At 38.4% G+C, this 24937-nt stretch overlaps 2 non-coding genes across 2 annotated transcripts; one reads left to right on the forward strand and one right to left on the reverse strand.

Annotated features, from left to right (window-relative positions):
• The first annotated feature begins 17114 nt into the window (after nt 1-17114).
• On the forward strand, nt 17115-17221 carry LOC112739257 (small nucleolar RNA R71). The gene has a single exon (XR_003170192.1). It is a non-coding gene; the product is annotated as a small nucleolar RNA R71 (small nucleolar RNA).
• Nucleotides 17222-23004: 5783 nt separating this feature from the next.
• Nucleotides 23005-23112, reverse strand: LOC112739883 (small nucleolar RNA R71). The gene has a single exon (XR_003170818.1). It is a non-coding gene; the product is annotated as a small nucleolar RNA R71 (small nucleolar RNA).
• Between the last annotated feature and the right edge of the window lie 1825 nt (nt 23113-24937).

The following is a 24937-nucleotide window of genomic DNA, read 5'->3' on the forward strand; positions in this document are numbered from 1 at the left end:
CTGATTCAGAGGTTGAAAAAGGACTGCAGATGCTGTTGGATTCTGACCCTCCTGCACTCGAAGTGGATTTTCTAGAGTTACAAAAGCTCAATTGGCACGCTCTCAAGTGCGCTGGAAAGTAGACATCCTAGACTTTCCAGCAATATATAATACTCCATACTTTGCCCGAGATTTGATGGCCCAAACTGGCGTTCAAAGACAGCCTAAAACATCTTGACGTAAAATGCCCAAACTGGCACCAGAATTGGAGTTAAACGCCCAAACTGGCACTAAAGCTGGCGTTTAACTCCAGGAATAGCCTAAGCACACACCAAGTGGGCTCCGGAAGTGGATTTCTGCACTATTTGCAGTTAGTTACTCATTTTCTGTAAACCCTAGGTTACTAGTTTAGTATAAAAACTACTTTTAGAGATTTATTTTACATCTTATGTTCGTGTTTTGATCATTGTTCACGTTTGGAGGCTGGCCTCACGGCCATGCCTAGACCTTTTTCACTTATGTATTTTCTACGGTGGAGTTTCTACATCCCATAGATTAAGGTTTGGAGCTCTGCTGTTCTTCATGAATTAATGCAATTACTACTGTTTTCTATTCAATTCACGCCTACTTCTTCTCCAAGATATACTCTCGTACTTAATTCAGTTAAGTTAGAATGAAGGGGTGACCCGTAACAATCACCCAATCTTCGTTACTCGCTTAGCCAAGATCGCGTGCCTGACAACCACAAAGCGGTCTACATGATGTTCAATGTAGTTATTGGACGACAGCCGGAGTATATTCTCTTGGATATCTAATACACGGACCGAGTCCGTGAGATTAGTATCTTCGTGGTATAGGCTAGAATAATTGGCAGCCATTCCTGGGATCTGGAAAGTTTAAACCTTGTCTGTGGTATTCCAAGTAGGATCCGGGAAGGAATGACTGCGACAAGCTTCAAACCTGCGAATGTTGGGCGCAAGTGACACTGTGCAAAAGGATCAATGGATTCTATTCTGATGCTAGCGGGAACCGACAGATGATTAGCCATGCGGTAGCTGTACCTGGTATTTTTCATCCGAGACGAAAAATCCGACAGTTGATTAGCCGTGCAGAAATTGTAGAGGACCATTTTCACTGAGAGGATCCTACAGCTTGCCATGGAAGGAAGTAACGCATCGTTGGAAGAAGGCAATAGGAAAGCAGAGGTTCAGAAGCAACAAAGCATCTCCATACCCTTATCTGAAATTCCCACCAATGAATTACACAAGTAACTTTATCTTATTTTATGTTTTATTTATATTTTAATTATCAAAACCTCATAACCATTTGAATCCACCTGACTGAGATTTACAAGATGACCATAGCTTACTTCAAGCCGACAATCTCCGTGGGATCGACCCTTACTCACGTAAGGTTTATTACTTGGACGACCCAGTGCACTTGCTGGTTAGTTGCGCGAAGTTGTGAGAAAAGTGTGAAATAACGATTCTGCGTACCAAGTTTTTGGCACCGTTGCCAGGGATTGTTCGAGTTTGGACAACTGACGGTTCATCTTGTTGCTTAGATTAGGTAATTTTATTTTATGTTTAAACTTTTTATTTTAATTTTTGAAAAATTCAAAAAAAAATTAATAAATATATTTCTTCTTCAGAATTTTTAAGAATGAATTCTAGAGTTTCATGGGATATGTTGAAGCCCGTCTGGCTGTTTAGCCATGTCTAATCTTTTTGACTGAGGCTTTCACTTCTCATTGACATGCTTGTATGTTTTATACTAAAGCTTGGCTGGCTATTTGGCCATGTCTAATTTTTTTGGACCGAAGCTTTCACTCAAAGCTTGGCTGGCCATTTGACCATGTCTAATTTTTTGGACCGGAGCTTTAGACTAACATTGCATGATTCCTAGAGTTCTTATTAAAAATTTTGTATTTCTTTTAGTCTTTTTCCAAAATAATTTTCAAAAAATCCAAAAAAATTTTATAAAATCATAAAAACCAAAAATATTTTGTGTTTCTTGTTTGAGTCTAGTGTCAAATTTTAAGTTTTGTGTCAATTGCATCTTTTTAATTTTCTTAAATTTTCAAAAAATATATGCATTGTTTTCTTCATTGATCTTCAAGTTGTTCTTGATGACTCTCTTTGTTTGATCTTTAATTTTTCTTGTTTTGTGTCTTTTCTTATTTTTCATATGCATTTTTGAATTATTAGTGTTTAAAGTTTAAAAAATTTTTAAGTTTGGTGTTTTGCATCTTTCTTTTCTTAAAAATTTTCAAAAATATGTTCTTGATGTTCATATTGACCTTCAAAGTGTTCTTGGTGTTCATCTTGACATTCAAAGTGTTCGTGCATGCATTATTAGTTTTGATCTTAAATTTTTATGTTTTGTGTCATTCTTATGTTTTTCTCTCTCCTCATTAAAAATTCAAAAATAAAAAAAAATATCTTTTCCTTATTTTGCTCATAATTTTTGATATTTTAGATTGATTTAGTCATAAAGTTTTAAAATTTAGTTGTTTCTTGTTAATCAAGTCAAAATTTCAAATTAAAAAAATTCTATCTTTTTCAAATCTTTTTCAAAATCAAATTTTTTCAATTTCCTTTCATGTTTTTCGAGAATTTTAATTTTAATTTTCAAAATCTTTTTCTTATTTTATTTCATATTTTCGAAATTAATGCTAACAATTAATGTTTTGAGTAAAAAATTTTCAAGTTGTTACTTGCCTATTAAGAAAGGATCAATCTTTAAATTCTAGAACCATATCTTTTAGTTTCTTGTTAGTCAAGTAATCAACTTTAATTTCAAAAATCAAATATTTTTAATTTCCTTTTGAAATCTTTTTCAAAATAGATTTCAATCATATCTTTTTCAAAACTTAATGTCAAAATCTTTTTCTAACCTCTTATCTTTTCAAAATTGATTTTCAAATCTTTTTCAATTAACTACTTGACTTTTTGTTTGATTTTAAAAGTTTACTAATTCTTATCTTTTTCAAACCACCTAACTACTTTTCTCTCTCAAATTTTTGAAAATCACTAACTCCTTTTTCAAAATTCTTTTTAATTAACTAATCGTTTTAAATTCTAATTTTATTTTATTTCTTTTAATATTTTCGAAACTAACTTAATTAATTAAATAAAAATAAAAATATTTTTTTATTTTAATTTTCGAATACTCCTTCTCTCTCATCTCTTTCTATTTATTTATTTATTTACTAACACTTCTCTTCTTCTTATAATTCGAACCCTCTCCCTCTCTCTGTGTTCGAATTCTTCTTTTCCCTTCTTCATTCTATCTCTTCTATTCTTCTACTCACATAAAGGAATCTCTATACTGTGACATAGAGGATTCCTATTCTTTTCTGTTCTCTTCTTTTTCATATGAATAGGAACAAGGATAAGAACATTCTTGTTGAAACTGATCCTGAGCCTGAAAGGACTCTAAAGAGGAAGCTAAGAGAAGCTAAAGCACAAAACTCTGGAAAGGACCTAATAGAAATTTTAGAAAAAGAAGAAGACATGGCAGCCGAAAATAATAACAATGGTGGAGATGCAAGGAAGCATCTCAATTCCTGCAATCGGAGCAAAGAACTTTGAGCTTAAGCCTCAATTAGTTTCTCTAATGCAACAGAATTGCAAGTTTCATGGACTTCCATTGGAAGATCCTCATCAATTCTTAGCTGAGTTCTTATAAATCTGTGACACTGTTAAGACTAATAGGGTTAATCCTGAAGTCTACAGACTTATGCTTTTCCCCTTTGCTGTAAGAGACAGAGCTAGGACATGGTTGGACTCACAACCTAAAGAAAGCCTGAACTCTTGGGAAAAGTTGGTCAATGCCTTCTTGGCCAAATTCTTTCTACCTCAAAAGTTGAGCAAGCTTAGAGTGGAAGTCCAAACCTTCAGACAGAAGGAAGGTGAATCCCTCTATGAAGCTTGGAAAAGATACAAGCAATTGATCAGAAGGTGTCCTTCTGACATGTTTTCAGAATGGAGCATCTTATGTATATTCTATGATGGTCTGTCTGAATTGTCTAAGATGTCAATGGACCACTCTGCTGGTTGGTCTCTTCATCTGAAGAAGATGCCTGTAGAAGCCCAGGAACTCATAGAAATAGTTGCAAATAACCAGTTCATGTACACTTCTGAAAGAAATCCTGCGAATAATGGGACAACTCAGAAGAAAAGAGTTCTTGAGATTGATACTCTGAATGCATTATTACCTCAGAATAAAATATTGACTCAGTAAGTCAATATGATTTCTCAGAGTCTGACTGGAATGCAAGCTGCATCCGTCAGTACTAAGGAAGCTTCCTCTGAAGAAGAAGCCTATGACCCTGAGAATCATGCAATGGAAGAGGTGAATTACATGGGAAAATCCTATGGAAATACCTATAACCCTTCATGGAGAAATCACCCTAATTTCTCATGGAAAGATCAATAGAAGCCTAATCAGAGCTTCAATAATAATGGTGGGAGAAATAGGTTTGGCAATAGCAAGCCTTTTCCATCATCTTTTGAGCAACAGCTAGAGAATTCTAAGCAGAGCCACTCTAACTTAGCAACCATAGTCTCTGATTTATCTAAGACCACTCTTAGTTTCATGACTGAAACAAGGTCCTCCATTAGAAATTTAGAGGCACGAGTGGGTCAACTGAGTAAAAGAATTACTGAAACTCCTCCTAGTACTCTCCCAAGCAATATAGAAGAGAATCCAAAAAGAGAGTGCAAGGTCATAAACACGTCCAACATGGCCGAACTTGTAGAGGAGGGAAAGGCAGTGATTTCCACTGAGGAAGGCCTCAATGGACTTCCACTGACCACTAAGGAGTTCCCTACTGAGGAACCAAAGGAATCTGAGGCTCATATAGAGACCATTGAGATTCCACTGAACTTACTGTTGCCATTCATGAGCTCTGATGAGTATTCTTCCTCTGAAGAGGATGAAGATATTATTGAAGAGCAAGTTGCTCAGTATCTAGGAACAATCATGAAGCTGAATACCAAGTTATTTGGTAATGAGACTTGGAAGGATGAACCTCCATTGCTCATCAATGAACTGAATACCTTGGTTCAACAGAAATTACCTTAGAAGAAACCAGATCCCGGAAAGTTCTTAATACCTTGCATCATAGGCACCATGAACTTTAAGAAGGCTCTGTGTGACCTTGGTTCAAGTATAAACTCATGCCACTCTCTGTAATGGAAAAACTAGGGATCTTTGAGGTACAAGCTGCAAGAATCTCACTAGAGATGGCAGACAATTCAAGAAAACATGCTTATGGACTTGTAGAGGATGTCTTAGTGAAGGTTGAAAGCTTTTACATCCCTGCTGACTTCATAATCCTAGACACTGGAAAGGATGAAGATGAATCCATCATCCTTAAAAGACCCTTTCTAGCCACAGCAAGAGTTGTGATTGATGTGGACAGAGGGGAGTTAGTCCTTCAATTGAATGAGGATCTTCTTCTGTAACCATGGAGAGGAAGCATGAAAGGCTTTTCTCAATACAGAGCCAAATGGAGCCCCGACACTCAACTTCTAAGTTTGGTGTAGGGAGGCCATCATCAAGCTCTGAATCTCTGTGAAGCTCTCTAAGAGCTCACTGTCAAGCTATTGACATTAAAGAAGCGCTTGTTGGGAGGCAACCCAATGTTATTTAACTATATTTATTTATTTTCTATTGTTATTTTATGTTTTCTTTAGGTTGATGATCATGTAAAGTCATAAAAACAGCTGCAGAATTAAAGCAAAATGAAAAACAGCATAAAAAATAGAACACCTTAGAGAACAGGCTTACTGGCATTTAAACGCCAGTAAGGATAGCAGAATGGGCGTTTAACGCCCAGCCTGGCAGCATTCTGGGCGTTAAACGCCATAATGGGCCAGAATGGGCAGCACTCTGGTCGTTTAACGCCAGAAATGGGCATCTGGCTGGCGTTAAACACCAGAAATGGGCAGCAGACTGGCGTTTAACGCTAGGAAAGGTAGCAGAGTGGTGCACGAATTGTGAATCACACTTTTCACAACGCGTACAACTAACCAGCAAGTGCACTGGGTCGTCCAAGTAATACCTTACGTGAGTAAGGGTCGAATCCCATGGATATTGTTGGTTTGAAGCAATCTATGGTTATCTTGTAAATCTTAGTCAGGAAGTCAATTATGTTTATCAATTGAATTGTGAGTAACCAGTAGAGCATAAATTAAAAGTTACTTGTTGTGCAGTAATGGAGAATATGTTGGAGTTTTGGAGATGCTTTGTCTTCTGAATCTCTGCTTTCCTCTGTCTTCTTGTTCACGCACGCACGTTCCCCTATGGCAAGCTGTGTGTTGGTGGATCACCGTTGTCAATGGCTACCTTCCATCCTTCCAGTGAAAACTACGCTCACGTGCTCTGTCACAGCACGGCTAATCACCGGTTGGTTCTCGATCCGGTTGGAATAAGATTTACTATCCTTTTGCATCTGTCACTAACGCCCAGCCTTCAGGAGTTTGAAGCTCGTCAAAGTCATTCAATCCTTGAATCCTACTCGGAATACCACAAACAAGGTTTAGACTTTCCGGATTCTCATGAATGCTGCCATCAGTTCTAGCTTATACCACGGAGATTCTGATTAAAGAGATCTCAGAGATACTCATTCAATCAGATATAGAACGGAGGTGGTTGTCAGGCACACGTTCATGGTTTGAGGAAGGTGATGAATGTCACTGATCATCACCTTCATCACAGTTAAGCGCGAATGAACATCTTAGATAGGAACAAGCGTGTTTGAATAGAAAACAGAAATACTTGCATTAATTCATCGAGACACAGCAGAGCTCCTCACCCCCAACAATGGGGTTTAGAGACTCATGCCGTCAGAGAATACAAAGTTTAGATCTGAAATGTCATGAGATACAAAATAAGTCTCTAAAAGTTGTTTAAATACTAAACTAGTAGCCTAGGGTTACAAAATATGAGTGGACTATGATGGATGATGCAGAGGTCCACTTCTGGGGCCCACTTGGTGTGTGCTGGGGCTGAGATTTAAGTGAATCACGTGCAGAGGCCATTTGTGGAGTTGAACGCCAGTTTTTATGCCAGTTTGGGCGTTCAACTCCAGTTTTTGATCCTTTTCTGGCGCTGGACGCCAGAATTGGGCAGAGAACTGGCGTTGAACGCCAGTTTACGTCGTCTATCCTTGTCCAAAGTATGGACTATTATATATTGCTGGAAAGCCCTGGATGTCTACTTTCCAACGCAATTGTAAGCATGCCATTTCGAGTTCTGTAGCTTCAGAAAATCCACTTTGAGTGCAGGGAGGTCAGAATCCAACAGCATCAGCAGTCCTTTTTCAGCCTGAATCAGATTTTTGCTCAGCTCCTTCAATTTCAGTCAGAAAAATACCTGAAATTACAGAAAAACACACAACTCATAGTAAAGTCCAGAAATATGAATTTTTCCTAAGAACTACTAGAAATAGACTAGAAACTAACTAAAACATACTCTAAACTATATGAAATTATCCCCAAAAAGCGTATAAAATATCCGCTCATCACAGAGCTGGTGTTAAACGCCAGAATTGGCACACTGAGGGTGTTTGAACACCAGAATGCTGCAGGGAGCAGAATTCCTTGATATCTCAGGATCTGTGGACCCCACAGGATCTCCACCTACCCCACCTCTTCTTCTCTCCTCTTCACACCTTTCTATAACACTCTTCCCCAAATACCCTTGACCAATCACATCAATAACTCTTCCCTAAATAACCCTCCTCACTACCTCAACTTTCACACATCACAAACACTTCTTCCCCCTTGGCCAAACCACTCACCTCCCTCCATCTCCTCTATTTCTTCTTCTTCTACTCTTTTCTTTCTTCTTTTGCTCGAGGACGAGCAAACCTTTTAAGTTTTGTGTGGAAAAAGCTCTACTTTTCTATTTTTCCATAACCATTAATGGCACCTAAGGCCGGAGAAACCTCTAGAAAGAGAAAAGGGAAGGCAATTGCTTCCACCTCTGAGTCATGGGAGATGGAGAGATTCATCTCAAAAGCCCATCACTAAAAAGAGGATGGAGCAAATAAGAGAGCCCACTCATGGACCTCAACAAGAGCATGAGAAAATTTTTCATCAAGAAATCCCTGAGATGCCTCAAGGGATGCATTTTCCTCCACACAACTATTGGGAGCAACTCAACACTTCTTTAGGAGAATTGAGTTTTAACATGGGGCAACTACGGGAGGAGCAACAAAGGCAAGGAAGAGACATAGAGGAGCTCAAGCACTCCATAAGATCTTCAAGAGGAAGAACTAGCCGCCATCACTAAGGTGGACCCGTTCTTTGATTTCTTTGTTCTTATTTTTTCTTTTTTTCAAAAATTATGCTTTATGTTTTGTCTATGTTTGTGTCTTTATTACATGATCATTAGTGTCTAGTGTCTATGTCTTAAAGCTGTGAATGTCCTATGAATCCATCACCTCTCTTAAAAGAAAAATGTTTCTATTTGCAAAAGAACAAGAAGTACATGATTTTAAATTCTATCTTGAAATTAGTTTAATTATTTTGATGTGGCGGCAATACTTTTTGTTTTCTGAATGAATGCTTGAACAATGCATCTTTTTGAATTTGTTGTTTATGAATGTTAAAATTGTTGGCTCTTGAAAGAATAATGAAAAAGGAGAAATGTTATTTGATAATCTGAAAAATCATAAAATTGATTCTTGAAGCAAGAAAAAGCAGTGAATAGACAAAGCTTGTGAAAAAATATGAAAAAAATGCGAAAAAAAAAGAGAGAAAAAGAAAGAAAAAGAAAAAGCAAGCAGAAAAAGCCAATAGCCCTTTAAACCAAAAGGCAAGGGTAAAAAAAGGATCCAAGGCTTTGAGCATTAATGGATAGGAGGGCCTAAAGGAATAAAATCCTAGCCTAAGCGGATGAATCAAGCTGTCCCTAACCATGTGCTTGTGGCATTGATGAGCGGATAATTTATACGCTTTTTGGCATTGTTTTTAGTATGTTTTTAGTAGGATCTAGTTACTTTTAGGGATGTTTTTATTAGTTTTTATGTTAAATTCACATTTCTAGACTTTACTATGAGTTTGTGTGTTTATCTGTGATTTCAGGTATTTTCTGGCTGAAATTGAGGGACTTGAGCAAAAATCAGATTCAGAGGTTGAAGAAGGACTGCTAATGCTGTTGGATTCTGACCTCCCTACACTCAAAGTGGATTTTCTGGAGCTACAGAACTCCAAATGGTGCGCTTCCAATTGCGTTGGAACGTAGACATCCAGGGCTTTCCAGCAATATATAATAGCTCATACTTTGCTCGATTTTAGATGACGCCAAAGGGCGTTGAATGCCAGTTCTACGCTGTAGTCAGGAGTTAAACACCAGAAACACGTCACGAACCAGAGTTGAACGCTAGAAACACGTTACAAATTGGCGTTCAACTCCAAGAATGACCTCTCCACGTGTAAACTTCAAGCTCAGCCCAGGTACACACTAAGTGGGCCCCGAAAGTGGACTTATGCATCAAATACTTATTTCTGTAAACCCTAGTAACTAGTTTAGTATAAATAGGACTTTTTACTATTGTATTTAGATATTTTTGGATTATCTTTTGATCTATTGATCACGTTTGGGGGCTGGCCATTCGGCCATGCCTGAACCTTTCACTTATGTATTTTTCAACGGTAGAGTTTCTGCACTCCATAGATTAAGGTGTGGAGCTCTGCTGTTCCTCATGATTTAATACAAAGTACTACTGTTTTTCTATTCAATTCAACTTATTCCGCTTCTAAGATATCCATTTGCACCCAAGAACATGATGAATGTGATGATCGTGACAGTCATCATCATTCTCAACTTATGAACGCGTGCCTCACAACCACTTCCGTTCTACCTTAGATTGAGTGGATATCTCTTGGATATCTAATACAGGGGACCGAGTCCGAGTTATTAGCGTCTTCGTGGTATAATTTAGAACCCATGGATGGCCATTCCTGAGATCCGAAAAGTTTAAACCTTGTCTGTGGTATTCCGAGTAGGATCTGGAAAGGGATGGCTGTGACGAACTTCAAACTCGCGAGTGCTGGGCGTAGTGACAGACGCAAAAGGAGGGTGAATCCTATTCCAGTATGATCGAGAACCTCCAGATGATTAGCCGTGCCGTGACATAGCATTTGGACCTTTTTCACAGAGAGGATGGGACGTAGCCATTGACAACGGTGATGCCCTATATAAAGCTTGCCATGGAAAGGAGTAGGAATGATTGGATGAAGACAGTAGGAAAGCAGAGGTTCAGAAGAACGAAAGCATCTCTATACGCTTATCTGAAATTCTCACCAATGAATTACATAAGTATTTCTATCTTTATTTTCTGTTTATTTATTATTATTATTCGAAAACTCCATAACCATTTGATATCCGCCTGACTGAGATTTACAAGACGACCATAGCTTGCTTCATACCAACAATCTCCGTGGGATCGACCCTTACTCACGTAAGGTTTTATTACTTGGACGACCCAGTGCACTTGCTGGTTAGTTGTATCGAAGTTGTGACAAATTATGAATTAATATTAGAGCACCAAGTTTTTGAAGCCATTACCAGGGATCACAATTTCGTTCACCAAGTTTTTGGCGCCGTTGCCGGGGATTGTTCGAGTTTGGACAACTGACGGTTCATCGTGTTGCTCAGATTGGGTAATTTTCTTCTTATTTTATTTTCAAAAAGTTTTCAAAATTTTTCAAAAATATTTTCTTCTTTTTCGTTTTTCCCAATTAATATTCGAAAAAAAATATTTTCAAAAAAAAATATATTTTTCTTCAGAATTTTTAAGAATGAATTCTAGTGTTTCATGAAGCATGTAGAAGCCTGGCTGGCTGTAGAGCCATGTCTAAATTCATTTGGACTGAGGCTCCCAAGTCATCATTACAAGAGCAAGCTAGTTGTTGCTAATCAAATTTGTTATTGTATGACTGATTTGTATCTTCTAAAGCTTGGTTGGCTATTAAGCCATGTCTAACCCTCAGATTGGAGCTTTAGACTAAGAGTGCACGGAAAACTTGATGCACGGAAAACTTGTCTCATAACAAATTTCCTTCGGCAAGTGTACCGAATTTGTCGTCAAGTAAAAACTCACAATAGAGTGAGGTCGAATCCCACAAGGATTGATTGATCAAGCAACTTTAATTAGAGGAATGTTCTAGCTGAGCAAATCCAGGATTTGAGTTTAGAATTGCAGAAAATAAAATGGCGGGAAAGTAAATGGCAGAAAAAGTAAATGCTAGAATTAAAGAACTGAAAGTAAATGACTGAAAGTAAATTGCAGAATTGTAAATGAGAATGGGGGAATCGCTCATAAGAGTAAATAACAGAAATTAAAAAGAATGGGTAAGATCAGAAATGGGGAGTTCATTGGGCTTAGGAGATGTTGCATTCTCTGGATCAATTTCATTTTTATATCTTCCTCAATCAATGCACTCATTGATCTCCTTGGCAATCTTAAGTGATTGAATTACAATTTCTTGTAATTCAATCTCTCAAATCTTGATCAATAGCCAATTCCTTGGTCAATTACTCATGAGAAGAGATGAAGTATGATCACTGATTATACCACATGCATTTCCCAAATCAAGTGTTGAGAGGATTATAGTCACATATCCATCCAAACCCAATTTGGTCCAGCATGAGAAAGCATTTCTAGCTTGATCTCTTCATTCCTCTTTCAAGGTTCAGAAGAGATCCAAGTATGAATAGCTTCTTTTCCAAGATAACTACCCAATTGAATGAAGATCGAAAGCTTTCAAGTAAAATCAAGAGAAAAGATAGAAGAAGAATAATAAAAACTAGTATTGATCCATCAAATTACAACAGAGCTCCCTAACCCAATGAAAGGGGTTTAGTTGTCCATAGCTCTGGAAAATGAAAACAAAGATGGAGAATACATGATGAAAACTAGAAGTGTAGAGAAAGTAAATACAGAGAGTAATTCTATGCCCAGAGGCTCCCTATATTCTCCAACTCCCTAATTAATTCAAAGCTACTCCTATATATACTACTCTTCTACTCTTCTAGTTGGTTCTTCAAGTCTTGGGTCTGGGCATTTGGATCTTGAGTTTGAAGCAGTTATCTTCTTCATTGGGCTTGGCTTTACTTGCAGAGAGAAATTGTAAAGTGGGCAGAGACTTTTGCTCAGGACGTTAGTGGTGTTAACGTTCAGTGAAAATATGGGTTCGAGAACGTTAGTGACATTCAACTTTTTCACTAACGTTCCTTACCCAAGTAAGAGCCACGTTAACCTCAACGTTAGTGGCACAAACGTTGCCACTAACGTTGCCCCTTTGTCCTTCGCGCACGTTATTGGGACTCAACTTTCCCAATAACGTTGAGAAGCCTCCCCCTTCCCTACGTTAGAGTCCACGTTAACTTAGTTAATGTGGCTCTTTTTAACGTAGGCTTGCCAACCTTCGAGAACGTTAGTGACACTTAACATTGTCACTAACGTTCCAATGTGCCCCTTAGCTCCCACGTTAGAGTCCACGTTAACTAGGTTAACGTGGCTTTTAACGTGGCCATGCTAGCCATCTCCAACGTTAGTGACAAAGTTGAGTGTCACTAACATTGGCTCAACATTCCCTTATCCACGTTAGCTTCCACATTAACTAAGTTAACGTGGCTCATGGTGGCATGTGTGGGCTCCTTCCAACGTTAGTGACAATGTTGGGTGTCACTAACGTTGGCGTCACCTCCCTTCTTCACGTTAACTCCCACGTTAACTTGGTTAACGTGGGAGTTAACGTGGCCTAGTGTGACTTGGCCAACGATAGTGATAATGTTGAATGTCACTAACGTTGGCTTCCCCCCTTTCTTCTTAACGTTAGAGGCCACGTTAACTAAGTTAACGTGGACTCTAACGTGGCCACTTATGAGCTTCGTCCAACGTTAGTGATAATGTTAAGTGTCACCAACGTTGGCTCCATTTCCTTTCTTCCACGTTAGAGTTCACGTTACTTAGTTAACGTGACTCTTATCGTGGGCAATGATGGCTTCGAGAGCGTTATTGGCAATCACTTTTCTCATTAACTTTACAAGTTACTCCCATTCCACGTTAGTGTTAACGTTAGTGTAACTAACGTAGCCACTAATGTGGTTCTTCTTTGCTTCCTTTGTCCTGAAATCAAGCAATAAAGTGCATCAAAGTTCTAGTCCTAGTCAATGGAAATGCAACATCCAATTTGTCCTTAAATTCATGCAATATCCTCATGAAATCATGTAAAGTGCACAATGTATGCTTGAATCAAGATGTAAGTGAATATCTACCCAAAACTAGCTTATTTCCTAAGGAAATGCATGAAACTACCCTAAAAACAGTAAAGAAAAGGTCAGTGAAACTGGCCAAAATGCCCTGACATCACAACACCAAACTTAAAGCTTGCTTGTCCCTAAGCAAGTACTGGAACAAGAGAATGATGAATGGAATGCCAAGAGAAATGAGTCATTCTTGTGGAAGTTATGTCCCTGGTTTTATGGTGGTTTCATGCATAGCAACTTAGGTTCATTCCTGGCTTTCAGACCTTTATCATGTCCTAGAATACTCACTGTGATTGCATCCCATGAAACTTTTATTTAGTGATCCTTTTTGTTGTTATTTCAGGGCTTATTTGTGTTTTTAGGCTAAGTGTTCTGTAAGGGGGCAACTCTTTAAAATAAGCTTTCAGCCAACACTCCCGAACCAGTTGGTTCAAGGTGCTAGGTGTTGAAGCACCCCTAAGGACTTACTTGCTCAAGTCTCTCCCCCATACATACACACCACAGGCATATAGTTTATTTATTTTATTTTCTTGAGACCTTGGTGTCCAGCACCTCTTTGGGTTACTAAATGCTCTGTAGTGAGGGTTACTCTTGATTGTGGACTTTCAGCTGATAATCCCGAGTTAGTTAACCCAAGTTACCAAGTGATAAGGCACCCCTAAGAGCTTATTCATCCAAGTAGATCCCTCACACAGGAACACCACAGACACATGCCTCAAGATTAAAACCATTGGTGCCTAGCCTTATTGCTTACTCTTTTTCTTTTATTCCTCAACTTTGATTGTTCTTTCCCTTTTTCTTATTAGGATCTTCTTATTTAGCTAGTCTCATGGGGTGTGTTTCAAGCATAGCATTCCTGATAGATAGTTGTCTTCCCACCTTATGGTTGAACCAACTTAGCTAACTTATGACCATACCACAAACTCATGAACTTATTCCATAGTATGAACTCCTCTCTGGTCTTTAAAAGCACTCATTCTCTTTTCGTTTGATTTAAAGGGACAAACATACAAGTAAGCAAAGTAAGGATGCAGTGACATAGAGACCAGCAAACATAGACCTTTTCAACAAAAACTTAAAAGACAAAATTTAAAAAAAAATTTAAACTAACATGGAAGCAAGTTCTATTTCATATAAGATCTTCCTTATTTAGAGCATAGAGAAAGATGGACCAAAGAAGGAACTCCACCACCTTTTACTCATGTGGTTGCCCATGCTCTCCTTCTTGCTTGTCCTCCTAATGTTTTTCTTGATTGCTTGTGCTCCCACTTCCCTTGCCTTTTCCAAGCAGCTTTTTCCAGAAACCACCATCTTCTATCTTCTTCTTGAGTGTTTCCTTCTGCTGTTTCACCTTCCTCTCTTCTTGTTCTACAAAATCTTTTTGGACCTCATCATATGTAGGGATGGCATAGTGTAGATGATGCATATTACTGGACATGTAGTTCAACTTGGCTTGAGTGTTGACGTTGAAATTCTCCCTATGTAGTTGCCGCCCTTCATTAAGTACAGTGAACTCATTGAATGCTTTCATCTGGGCTATTTGTCGCTAATTGAATTCCTACAAATGCTTATCTTGACGTTCTTGCCTCTTAGTAACTTGGTGGATGGTTTGAGTGAGCTGGGAGTATTGTTCCTGTTGTTGCTCCATTTGTTGTTTCTGCCACTCTTCTTGTTGGCTCATCCGGTTTAGTATTTGCTCTTGTCCTTCCATATGTCTCATCCCCAAATCTTCAATAGCTCTTAGAAGGTGATTCATATTCAAGTCGGCTGGGTAAGGATGCTCTCCTTGTTGATATTCTTCCTGATGAGATTCCTCTTGGTGAGCTCCTTCTTTTGCTTTTAGTTTCCCTATTTGTGGCCTTCTTTGTTGCTGAGCAAGTGTAGTATAGGCCATACGTTGGGTTGTCATTAGCCTCCCAGGGTTCACCCAGTCTGGATTGCTGTCCTCAAAGACCACCTTGGCCTTTGTGCACAATCGGAGAATGGTGCTGGGGTACCAAAGCCTGGCACCTGATTCAAGCTTCTCAGCTGAATCTTGAATTCCCTCAGCTATAAGTTCATGCACATTGATTTCTCCACCTTGTACTAGGCAATGTACCATATTTGCTCGATTAATATTTACCTCTAAATTATTTGCGGCTGGGAGAATAGACCTCCTCACGAGTTCAAACCACCCCTTGACTTCTGGGCTAAGGTCTCCCCTCTTGATGAATCGGGGTCTCCCATCTCCATACCTCTCCCAGTCAGCTGCTATAACATAGATATCAGTCACAATCTCAGTGAGCTCATCATTGTCTTGGCTTTTACTTATCCTTGCATGATAGCTGGGCTCATCAAAATGTGGTGATTTCAGGTGAAGAGTTCTTATTATAGCATTTGGGCTGAAGTCCACCTCCTTTCCTCTTACATAGCTTTTGAAGATTGGGGCCCTTGTTTTGTCTTCTCTGACCACATTTGCGTAGAACTCTTTGATGAAGTTTGCATTGATCTTCCCCTCTGGATTGGTGAGCATTTGCCACCCTCTTTCTTCAATCTTTTCCCGAATCTGTGGGCATTCATCTTCATTGATTTGGAAGGTTAACTTGGGCAGTATCTTTTTGAGCTTTATCCGCTCGAATTCTCGTTCATGGAAGGCAGTCTTGAATCTCTTCTCGTCGAAAGGGATGTTCTCCATTGGTTCCTTCCTCTTCTGCCTCTTGGAGCTTGATGATGCCATGAACGAATTTAAAGCAACAAGGGTGTAGTGAAGGGAAGAAATGTGGGATTTAGAGAGTGGGAAGTTGAAGAACTAGTTGCTGGAAAGTGAAGTGCAAGGGGTATGAATTTCGAATGTGGAGATGGTGCGGATTGGATCCACTTATATAGAGAAGTGATGAAGAGATGAAAGGTGTGGATTGATGGGGTTGGTATATGATGAACGGATGGGGTTTTGTATGATGTAAGCACGAGGATTACCAACTTTATGATGGAGTTGGTTCAGTTTCCAAGTTTGTTCTTCCTCCAATGTTGCATGGCAACCATTCCCAATTCATTCCCCCTTGAGGCACGTGTGTAGTACCCTCTTCATGAAGTGGCCGAACCTTTCTCATTAAATTGTCCAATCAATCTCCTTCAATGCTCCTTTCGTTTCCCTATAAAGATCAAATAAGAAAAGTAAGAAATATCAAAAAAATCAATTTAAATTTTGCGGCTAGAATAATAAAGAGAAGAAAAGATTTTGTTTATTCATGAACTCCAACTAACTAACTAACTGTGTATCCTTATATGCACATTGGTGGCACCATGGGGTGACACCAAACTTAGTTTGGAGCACTGTGATGAAAAGTTCTGTTCAAAGCTCCAAGACTAGCATGCTCTCAGTTGCATTCATGCTTTCTTGGCATGCTTTGAACACCAAACTTGTTCTTCACTATACACTGCAATATAAGGACTTCACCAAGTTTTTGTCAAGTTTGGGTTGGAATTCATGAATATTGACTTATTCACTAGTAAAAGCTAATAAAACATGGGTTGCCTCCCATGAAGCGCTTCTTTAGCGTCACTAGCTTGACATTTCTCCTTCATCAAGGAGGTTGATAATGCTTCAAGTCCTCCCCTCTTGCCTTGGACTTATATCCTTGGACTTCATCAGCAGAGCATCTACATTGTTTAGCTCCATTACTCCTTTTGTGTTCCCTCTTTCGGAAGCATAGAAATAGTCATTCTCTGCTACTGTTTCAATGACATCTATGGCCTCCTCAATGGTCTTCTTCTTGTTCAAAGATCCTCCGGATGAATGGTCTACGGCCTTCTTTGACTCATAAGAGAGCCCTTCATAGAAAATGTGCAGCTGCACCCATTCATTGAACATATCGGGTGGGCACCTCCTTGTTAGGTCTTTAAACCTCTCCCATGCTTCATATAGAGTCTCACCATCTTGTTGCCTGAAAGTTTGGACCTCAGCTCTCAGCCTATTGATTCGTTGAGGAGGGTAAAATCTTGCTAAGAATTTGTTCACCACATCTTCCCAAGTTGTCAAGCTCTCCCTTGGGAAAGACTCCAGCCACTTGGCTGCGTTATCCTTGAGTGAGAATGGAAATAAGAGCAGTCTATAGGCATCAGGATGAATACCATTAGACTTCACTGTGTCACATATTCTCAGGAAGGTGGTTAGATGTTGATTGGGGTCCTCTTGGACACTTCCTCCGAACGAACAGTTGTTCTGAACAAGGGTGATGAGCTGTGGTTTTAGTTCAAAATTGTTGGCATGGATGGTTGGCTTTTGAATGCTACTTCCACAGTTTCCTGGGTTTGGATTGATGTAAGAGCCTAAAACTCTTCTATCCTCCCCAGCATGATTTGCTCGACCTCTTCCGCCATGGTTGTGAGCCTCTTCCTCACGATGGTTTTCCATGTTTTCTTCCATGTTTGGTTCAAAGTATTCCTCAAAGTGTTCCTCCTTTTCTTCAGCACCAACTACACGTTTTTCTCTTGCCTCCCTCCTTAGTCTAAGGAAGGTTCTCTCAGGTTCAGAATCAAAGGAAGTTGAAGCCCCGCTTCTTCTCCCTTTCATACAACCAACAAGTACAAGCAAAGAGAACAGGTGCAAAAAATATTTCTGTCAGAATTACTGTTAGTGTGAGTGATGCAATATATCAAACAGTTAGTGGGTTAGTGAGATGAATGGTAAATAACAAAGAAAAAGTAAGGGGAATGGAAGAAATTAACTAAAACAGGAAGTAAATGACTCAAACAGAAAATTAAATCAAACAAAAATAAATGCTCAATCTAGTTATCCTCCAATCTAATAATTGTTGATGCACAATCAATCCCTGGCAACGGCGCCATAAACTTGATGCACGGAAAACTTGTCTCATAACAAATTTCCTTCGGCAAGTGTACCGAATTTGTCGTCAAGTAAAAACTCACAATAGAGTGAGGTCGAATCCCACAAGGATTGATTGATCAAGCAACTTTAATTAGAGGAATGTTCTAGTTGAGCGAATCCAGGATTTGAGTTTAGAATTGCAGAAAATAAAATGGTGGGAAAGTAAATGGCAGAAAAAGTAAATGCTAGAATTAAAGAACTGAAAGTAAATGACTGAAAGTAAATTACAGAATTGTAAATGGGAATGGGGGAATTGCTCATAAGAGTAAATAACAGAAATTAAAAAGAATGGGTAAGATCAGAAATGGGGAGTTCATTGGGCTTAGGAGATGTTGCATTCTCCGGATCAATTTCATTTTCATCTCTTCCTCAATCAATGCACTCATTGATCTCCTTGGCAATCTTAAGTGATTGAATTACAATTTCTTGTAATTCAATCTCTCAAATCTTGATCAATAGCCAATTCCTTGGTCAATTGCTCATGAGAAGAGATGAAGTATGGTCACTGATTATACCACATGCATTTTCCAAATCAAGTGTTGAGAGGATTATAGTCACATATCCATCCAAACCTAATTTGGTCCAGCATGAGAAAGCATTTCTAGCTTGATCTCTTCATTCCTCTTTCAAGGTTCAGAAGAGATCCAAGTATGAATAGCTTCTTTTCCAAGATAACTACCTGATGAGCGGATAATTTATACGCTTTTTGGCATTGTTTTTAGTATGTTTTTAGTAGAATCTAGTTACTTTTAGGGATGTTTTCATTAGTTTTTATGTTAAATTCACATTTCTGGAATTTACTATGAGTTTGTGTGTTTTTCTATGATTTCAGGTATTTTCTGGCTAAAATTGAGGGACTTGAGCAAAAATCAGATTCAGAGGTTGAAGAAGGACTGCTGATGCTGTTGGATTCTGACCTCCCTGCACTCAAAGTAGATTTTCTGGAGCTACAGAACTCGAAATGGCGCGCTTCCAATTGCGTTGGAAAGTAGACATCCAGGGCTTTCCCGCAATGTGTAATAGTCCATACTTTGCCCAAGTTTAGACGACGCAACCTGGTGTTCAACGCCAGCTCTCTGCCCAATTCTGGAGTTCAGCGCCAGAAATGGATCAAAAACCAGAGTTGAACGCCAGAAATGGATCAAAACCTGGCGTTCAACTCCACAAATGGCCTCTGCACGTGGAAAGTTAAAGCTCAGCCCAAGCACACACCAAGTGGGCCCTGGAAGTGGATTTATTCATCAATTACTTACTTCTGTAAAACCTAGTAGCTAGTTTATTATAAATAGGACATTTCACTATTATCTTTTGAACCATCTTTGAATCTTTGGATCATTTTTAGATCTCTAGACCTCCATGGGAGGCTGGCCATTCGGCCATGCTTACCCTCTATTCACTTATGTATTTTCAACGGTAGAGTTTCTACACTCCATAGATTAAGGTGTGGAGCTCTGCTGTTCCTCAAAGATTAATGCAAAGTACTACTGTTTTCTATTCAATTCATCTTATTTCGCTTCTAAGATATTCATTCGCACTTCAATCTGAATGTGATGAATGTGACAATCATCATCATTCCCTATGAACGCGTGCCTGACAACCACTTCCGTTCTACCTTCGACTGAATGAGTATCTCTTAGATCTCTTAATCAGAATCTTCGTGGTGTAAGCTAGAATGATGGCGGCATTCAAGAGAATCCGGAAGGTCTAAACCTTGTCTGTGGTATTCCGAGTAGGATTCAATGATTGAATGACTGTGACGAGCTTCAAACTCGCGATTGCTGGGCGTAGTGACAGACGCAAAAGGATAGTATATCCTATTCCAGCATGATCAAGAACCGACAGATGAATAGCCGTGCCGTGACAGGGTGCATTGATCATTTTCACTGAGAGGATAAGATGAAACCATTGACAAGGGTGATGCCTCCAGATGATTAGCCGTGCCGTGACAGGGCATTTGGATCATTTTCCCGAGAGAAGACCGAAAGTAGCCATTGACAATGGTGATGTATCACATAAAGCCAGCCATAGAAAGGAGTAAGACTGATTGGATGAAGATAGCAGGAAAGCAGAGGTTTAGAGGAACGAAAGCATCTCTATTCGCTTATCTGAAATTCTCACCAGTGATTTACATAAGTATTTCTATCACTATTTTATTAATTATTTTCGAAAACCCCATTACTATTTTATATCCGCCTGACTGAGATTTACAAGGTGACCATAGCTTGCTTCATACCAACAATCTCCGTGGGATTCGACCCTTACTCACGTAAGGTATTACTTGGACGACCCAGTGCACTTGCTGGTTAGTTGTGCGAAGTTGTGAACCATGGTATTGGCATCATGTTTTTGGCGCCATTACCAAGGAAAGAAAGAGCGATGAATTTTACATAATCAAAGTGTAATCACAATTTCTGCGTACCAAGTTTTTGGCACCGTTGCCGGGGATTGTTCGAGTTTGGACAACTGACGGTTCATCTTGTTGCTCAGATTAGGTAATTTTCTTTTTGTTTTCTTTTCAAAAATTTTTCAAAAATATTTCAAATTTTCTCACATGTTTTCGAAAAAAAAATGTTTTCAAAAATATATTTTTCTTCAGAATTTTTAAGAATGAATTCTAGTGTTTCATGAAGCATGTGAAGCCTGGCTGGCTGTAAAGCCATGTCTAACTTCATTTGGATTGAGGCTTGCAATTTGTTATCAAGAGCAAGCTAGTTGTTGCTAATCCACCTGCTGCTGTTCCTGATTTACATGCTGAAGCTTGGCTGGCCATTGGCCATGTCTAGTATTTTGGACCGGAGCTTTCATTGAAAGCTTGGCTGGCTAGTGAGCCATGTCTAATTCCTGGACTGAAGCTTTAGACTAACATGGCAAGATTCCTGGAATTCATATTAAAAATTTTGGAATCCTTATTTTCCTTTTTCAATTAATTTTTGAAAAATCCAAAAAAAATTAGAAAATCATAAAAATCAAAAATATTTTTCTGTTTCTTGTTTGAATCTTGAGTCATGTTATAAGTTTGGTGTCAATTGCATGTGCATCTTGCATTTTTCGAAAATTCATGCATTCATAGTGTTCTTCATGATCTTCAAGTTGTTCTTGGTAAGTCTTCTTGTTTGATCTTTGCATTTGCATGTTTTGTGTCTTTTCTTGTTTCTCATATGCATTCTTGAATTCTTAGTGGCTAAGCATTAAAGAATTCTAAGTTTGGTGTCTTGCATGTTTTCTTTGCATTAAAAATTTTTCAAAATTATGTTCTTGATGTTCATTATGATCTTCATAGTGTTCTTGGTGTTCATCTTGACATTCATAGCATTCTTGCATGCATCACATGTTTTGATCTAAATATTTCATGCATTGCATCATTTTACTTATTTTTCTCTCTCATCATAAAAATTCAAAAATAAAAAAAAATATCTTCCCCTTTTTCTCTCATCAAATTCAAAAATTTGGATTGACTTTTTCAAAAATTTTTAAAATCAAGTTGTTTCTTATGAGTCAAATCAAATTTTCAATTTGAAAATCTTATCCTTTTCAAAATCTTTTTCAAAAATCAAATCTTTTTCAAATTTCTTAGTTATTTTCGAAAATTCCAAAAATATTTTTCAAAAATCTTTTTCTTATTTTTATATCAAATTTTCGAAAATAACAATAACAATTAATGTTTTGATTCAAAATTTTTAAGTTTGTTACTTGCTTGTTAAGAAAGATTCAAACTTTAAGTTCTAGAATCATATCTTGTGATTTCTTGTGAATCAAGTCATTAATTGTGATTTTAAAAATTAAATCTTTTTCAAAAACTAATTTCAATCATATCTTTTCAAAAACATCTTCTTATCTTACCTTTTTCAAAAAAAAAAAAAAGTGATTTCAAAAATATCTTTTCTAACTTCCTAACTTCTTATCTTTTCAAAATTTGTTTCAACTAACTAACTAACTTTTTGTTTGTTTCTTATCTTTTTCAAAACTACCTAACTAACTCTCTCTCTCTCTCTAATTTTCGAAAATATCTTCCCCTTTTTTCAAAAATTTCTTTTTTATTATTTTAATTTTTTATTTTTATTTTCGAAAAACCACTAACCTTTTTCAAAAACTATTTTCAAAAATCAACTAACTCTTTTTCAAAAATTATTTTCGAAATTTTCCCTCTCTCATCTTATTCTATTTATTTATTCATCTACTAACATCTCTCCCTCACCCACCAAAAATCCGAACCCTCTCTCTCTCTTTCTGAGTTCAGATTTTTCTCTTCTTCTTTTCTTCTACTAACAATAAGGAACCTCTTTACTGTGACATAGAGGATTCCTCTTCTTTTCTTTTTTTCTCTCATCTTTCTTATGAGCAGGGACAGAGAAAAAGGCATTCTTGTTGAAGCTGATCCAGAACCTGAAAGGACTCTGAAGAGGAAATTAAGAGAAGCTAAATTACAACAATCCAGAGACAACTTGATTGAAAATTTCGAACAAGTAAAGGAGATGGCAGCCGAACCCAACAACAATGCAAGGAGAATGCTTGGTGACTTTACTACACCAAATTCCAATTTACATGGAAGAAGCATCTCCATTCCTGCCATTGGAGCAAACAACTTTGAGCTGAAACCTCAATTAGTTTCTCTGATGCAGCAGAACTGCAAGTTTCATGGACTTCCATCTGAAGATCCTTTTTAGTTCTTAACTGAATTCTTGTAGATATGTGATACTGTTAAGACTAATGGAGTAGATCCTGAAGTCTACAGGCTCATGCTTTTCCCTTTTGCTGTAAGAGACAGAGCTAGAGTATGGTTGGACTCTCAACCTAAGGATAGCCTGAACTCTTGGGATAAGCTGGTCAAGGCTTTCCTAGCCAAGTTCTTTCCTCCTCAAAAGCTGAGCAAGCTTAGAGTGGATGTTCAAACCTTCAAACAAAAAGAAGGTGAATCCCTCTATGAAGCTTGGGAGAGATACAAAGGACTGACCAAAAAGTGTCCTTCTGACATGCTTTCAGAATGGACCATCCTGGATATATTCTATGATGGTCTGTCTGAGTTATCTAAGATGTCATTGGATACCTTTGCAGGTGGATCCATTCACCTAAAGAAAACGCCTGCAGAAGCTCAAGAACTCATTGACATGGTTGCAAATAACCAGTTCATGTACACTTCTGAAAGGAATCCTGTGAACAATGGGACGCCTATGAAGAAGGAAGTTCTTGAAATTGATACTCTGAATGCCATATTGGCTCAGAACAAAATATTGACTCAGCAAGTCAATATGATCTCTCAGAGTCTGAATGGAGTGCAAGTTGCATCCAACAGTACTCAAGAGGCTTCTTGTGAAGAAGAAGCTTATGATCCTGAGAACCTTGCAATAGCAGTGGTGAATTACTTAGGTGAACCTTATGGAAACACCTATAACTCATCATGGAGAAATCATCCAAATTTATCATGGAAGGATCAAAAGCCTCAACAAGGCTTTAATAATGGTGGAAGAAACAGGTTTAACAATAATAAACCTTTTCCATCATCCACTCAGCAACAGATAGAGAACTCTGAACAAAATACTTCTAATTTAGCAAACTTAGTCTCTGATCTATCTAAGGCCACTGTAAGTTTCATGAATGAAACAAGGTCTTCCATTAGAAATTTGGAAGCACAAGTGGGCCAGCTGAGTAAAAGGATCACTGAAATCCCTCCCAGTACTCTCCCAAGCAATACAGAAGAGAATCCAAAAGGAGAGTGCAAGGCCATTGACATAAGCAAAATGGCCGAACCCAAAGAGGGAGAGGAGGACGTGAATCCCAAGGAGGAAGACCTCCTGGGCGTCCAATGATCAATAAGGAGCTTCCCTCTGAGGAACAAGGGACTCTGAGGCTCATCTAGAGACCATAGAGATTCCATTGAACCTCCTTATGCCATTCATGAGCTCTGATGAGTATTCCTCTTCTGAAGAGAATGAGAATGTTACTGAAGAGAAAACTGCCAAGTTTCTTGGTGCAATCATGAAGCTGAATGCCAAATTATTTGGTATTAAAACTTGGGATGATGAACATCCCTTGTTCACCAATGAACTAAGTGATTTGGATCAACTGACATTGCCTCAGAAGAGACAGGATCCTGGAAAGTTCATAATACCTTGTACCATAGGCACCTTGATCTTTAAGGCTCTGTGTGACCTCGGTTCAGGAATAAACCTCATGCCACTCTCTGTAATAGAGAAACTGGGAATCTATGGGGTGCAAGCTGCTAAAATCTCATTAGAGATGGCAGACAATTCAAGAAAACAGGCTTATGGACAAGTAGAGGACGTGTTACTAAAGGTTGAAGGCCTTTACATCCCTGCTGATTTCATAGTCCTGGATACTGGAAAGGAAGAGGATGAATCCATCATCCTAGGAAGACCTTTCCTGGCCACAGCAAGAGCTGTGATTGATGTGGATAGAGGAGAATTGATCCTTCAAGTAAATGAGGACAACCTTGTGTTTACAACTCAAGGATCTCTCTCTGCATCCATGGAGAGGAAGCATAAAAAGCTTCTCTCAAAGCAGAGTCAACCAAAGCCCCCACAGTCAAACTCTAAGTTTGGTGTTGGGAGGCCACAACCAAACTCTAAGTTTGGTGTTGAACTCCCATATCCAAACTCTAAGTTTGGTGTTGGAGAGTCTCAACAATGCTCTGAACATTTATGAGGCTCCATGAGAGCCCACTGTCAAGCTATTGACATTAAAGAAGCGCTTGTTGGGAGGCAACCCAATTTTTATTTATCTAACAATATTTTTCTTAGTTATATGTCTTTATAGGTTCATGATCATGTGGAGTCACAAAATGAA

This window comes from Arachis hypogaea, chromosome 13, assembly GCF_003086295.3.
Source record: "Arachis hypogaea cultivar Tifrunner chromosome 13, arahy.Tifrunner.gnm2.J5K5, whole genome shotgun sequence".
In the NCBI taxonomy this organism is placed as follows: Eukaryota; Viridiplantae; Streptophyta; class Magnoliopsida; order Fabales; family Fabaceae; genus Arachis; species Arachis hypogaea.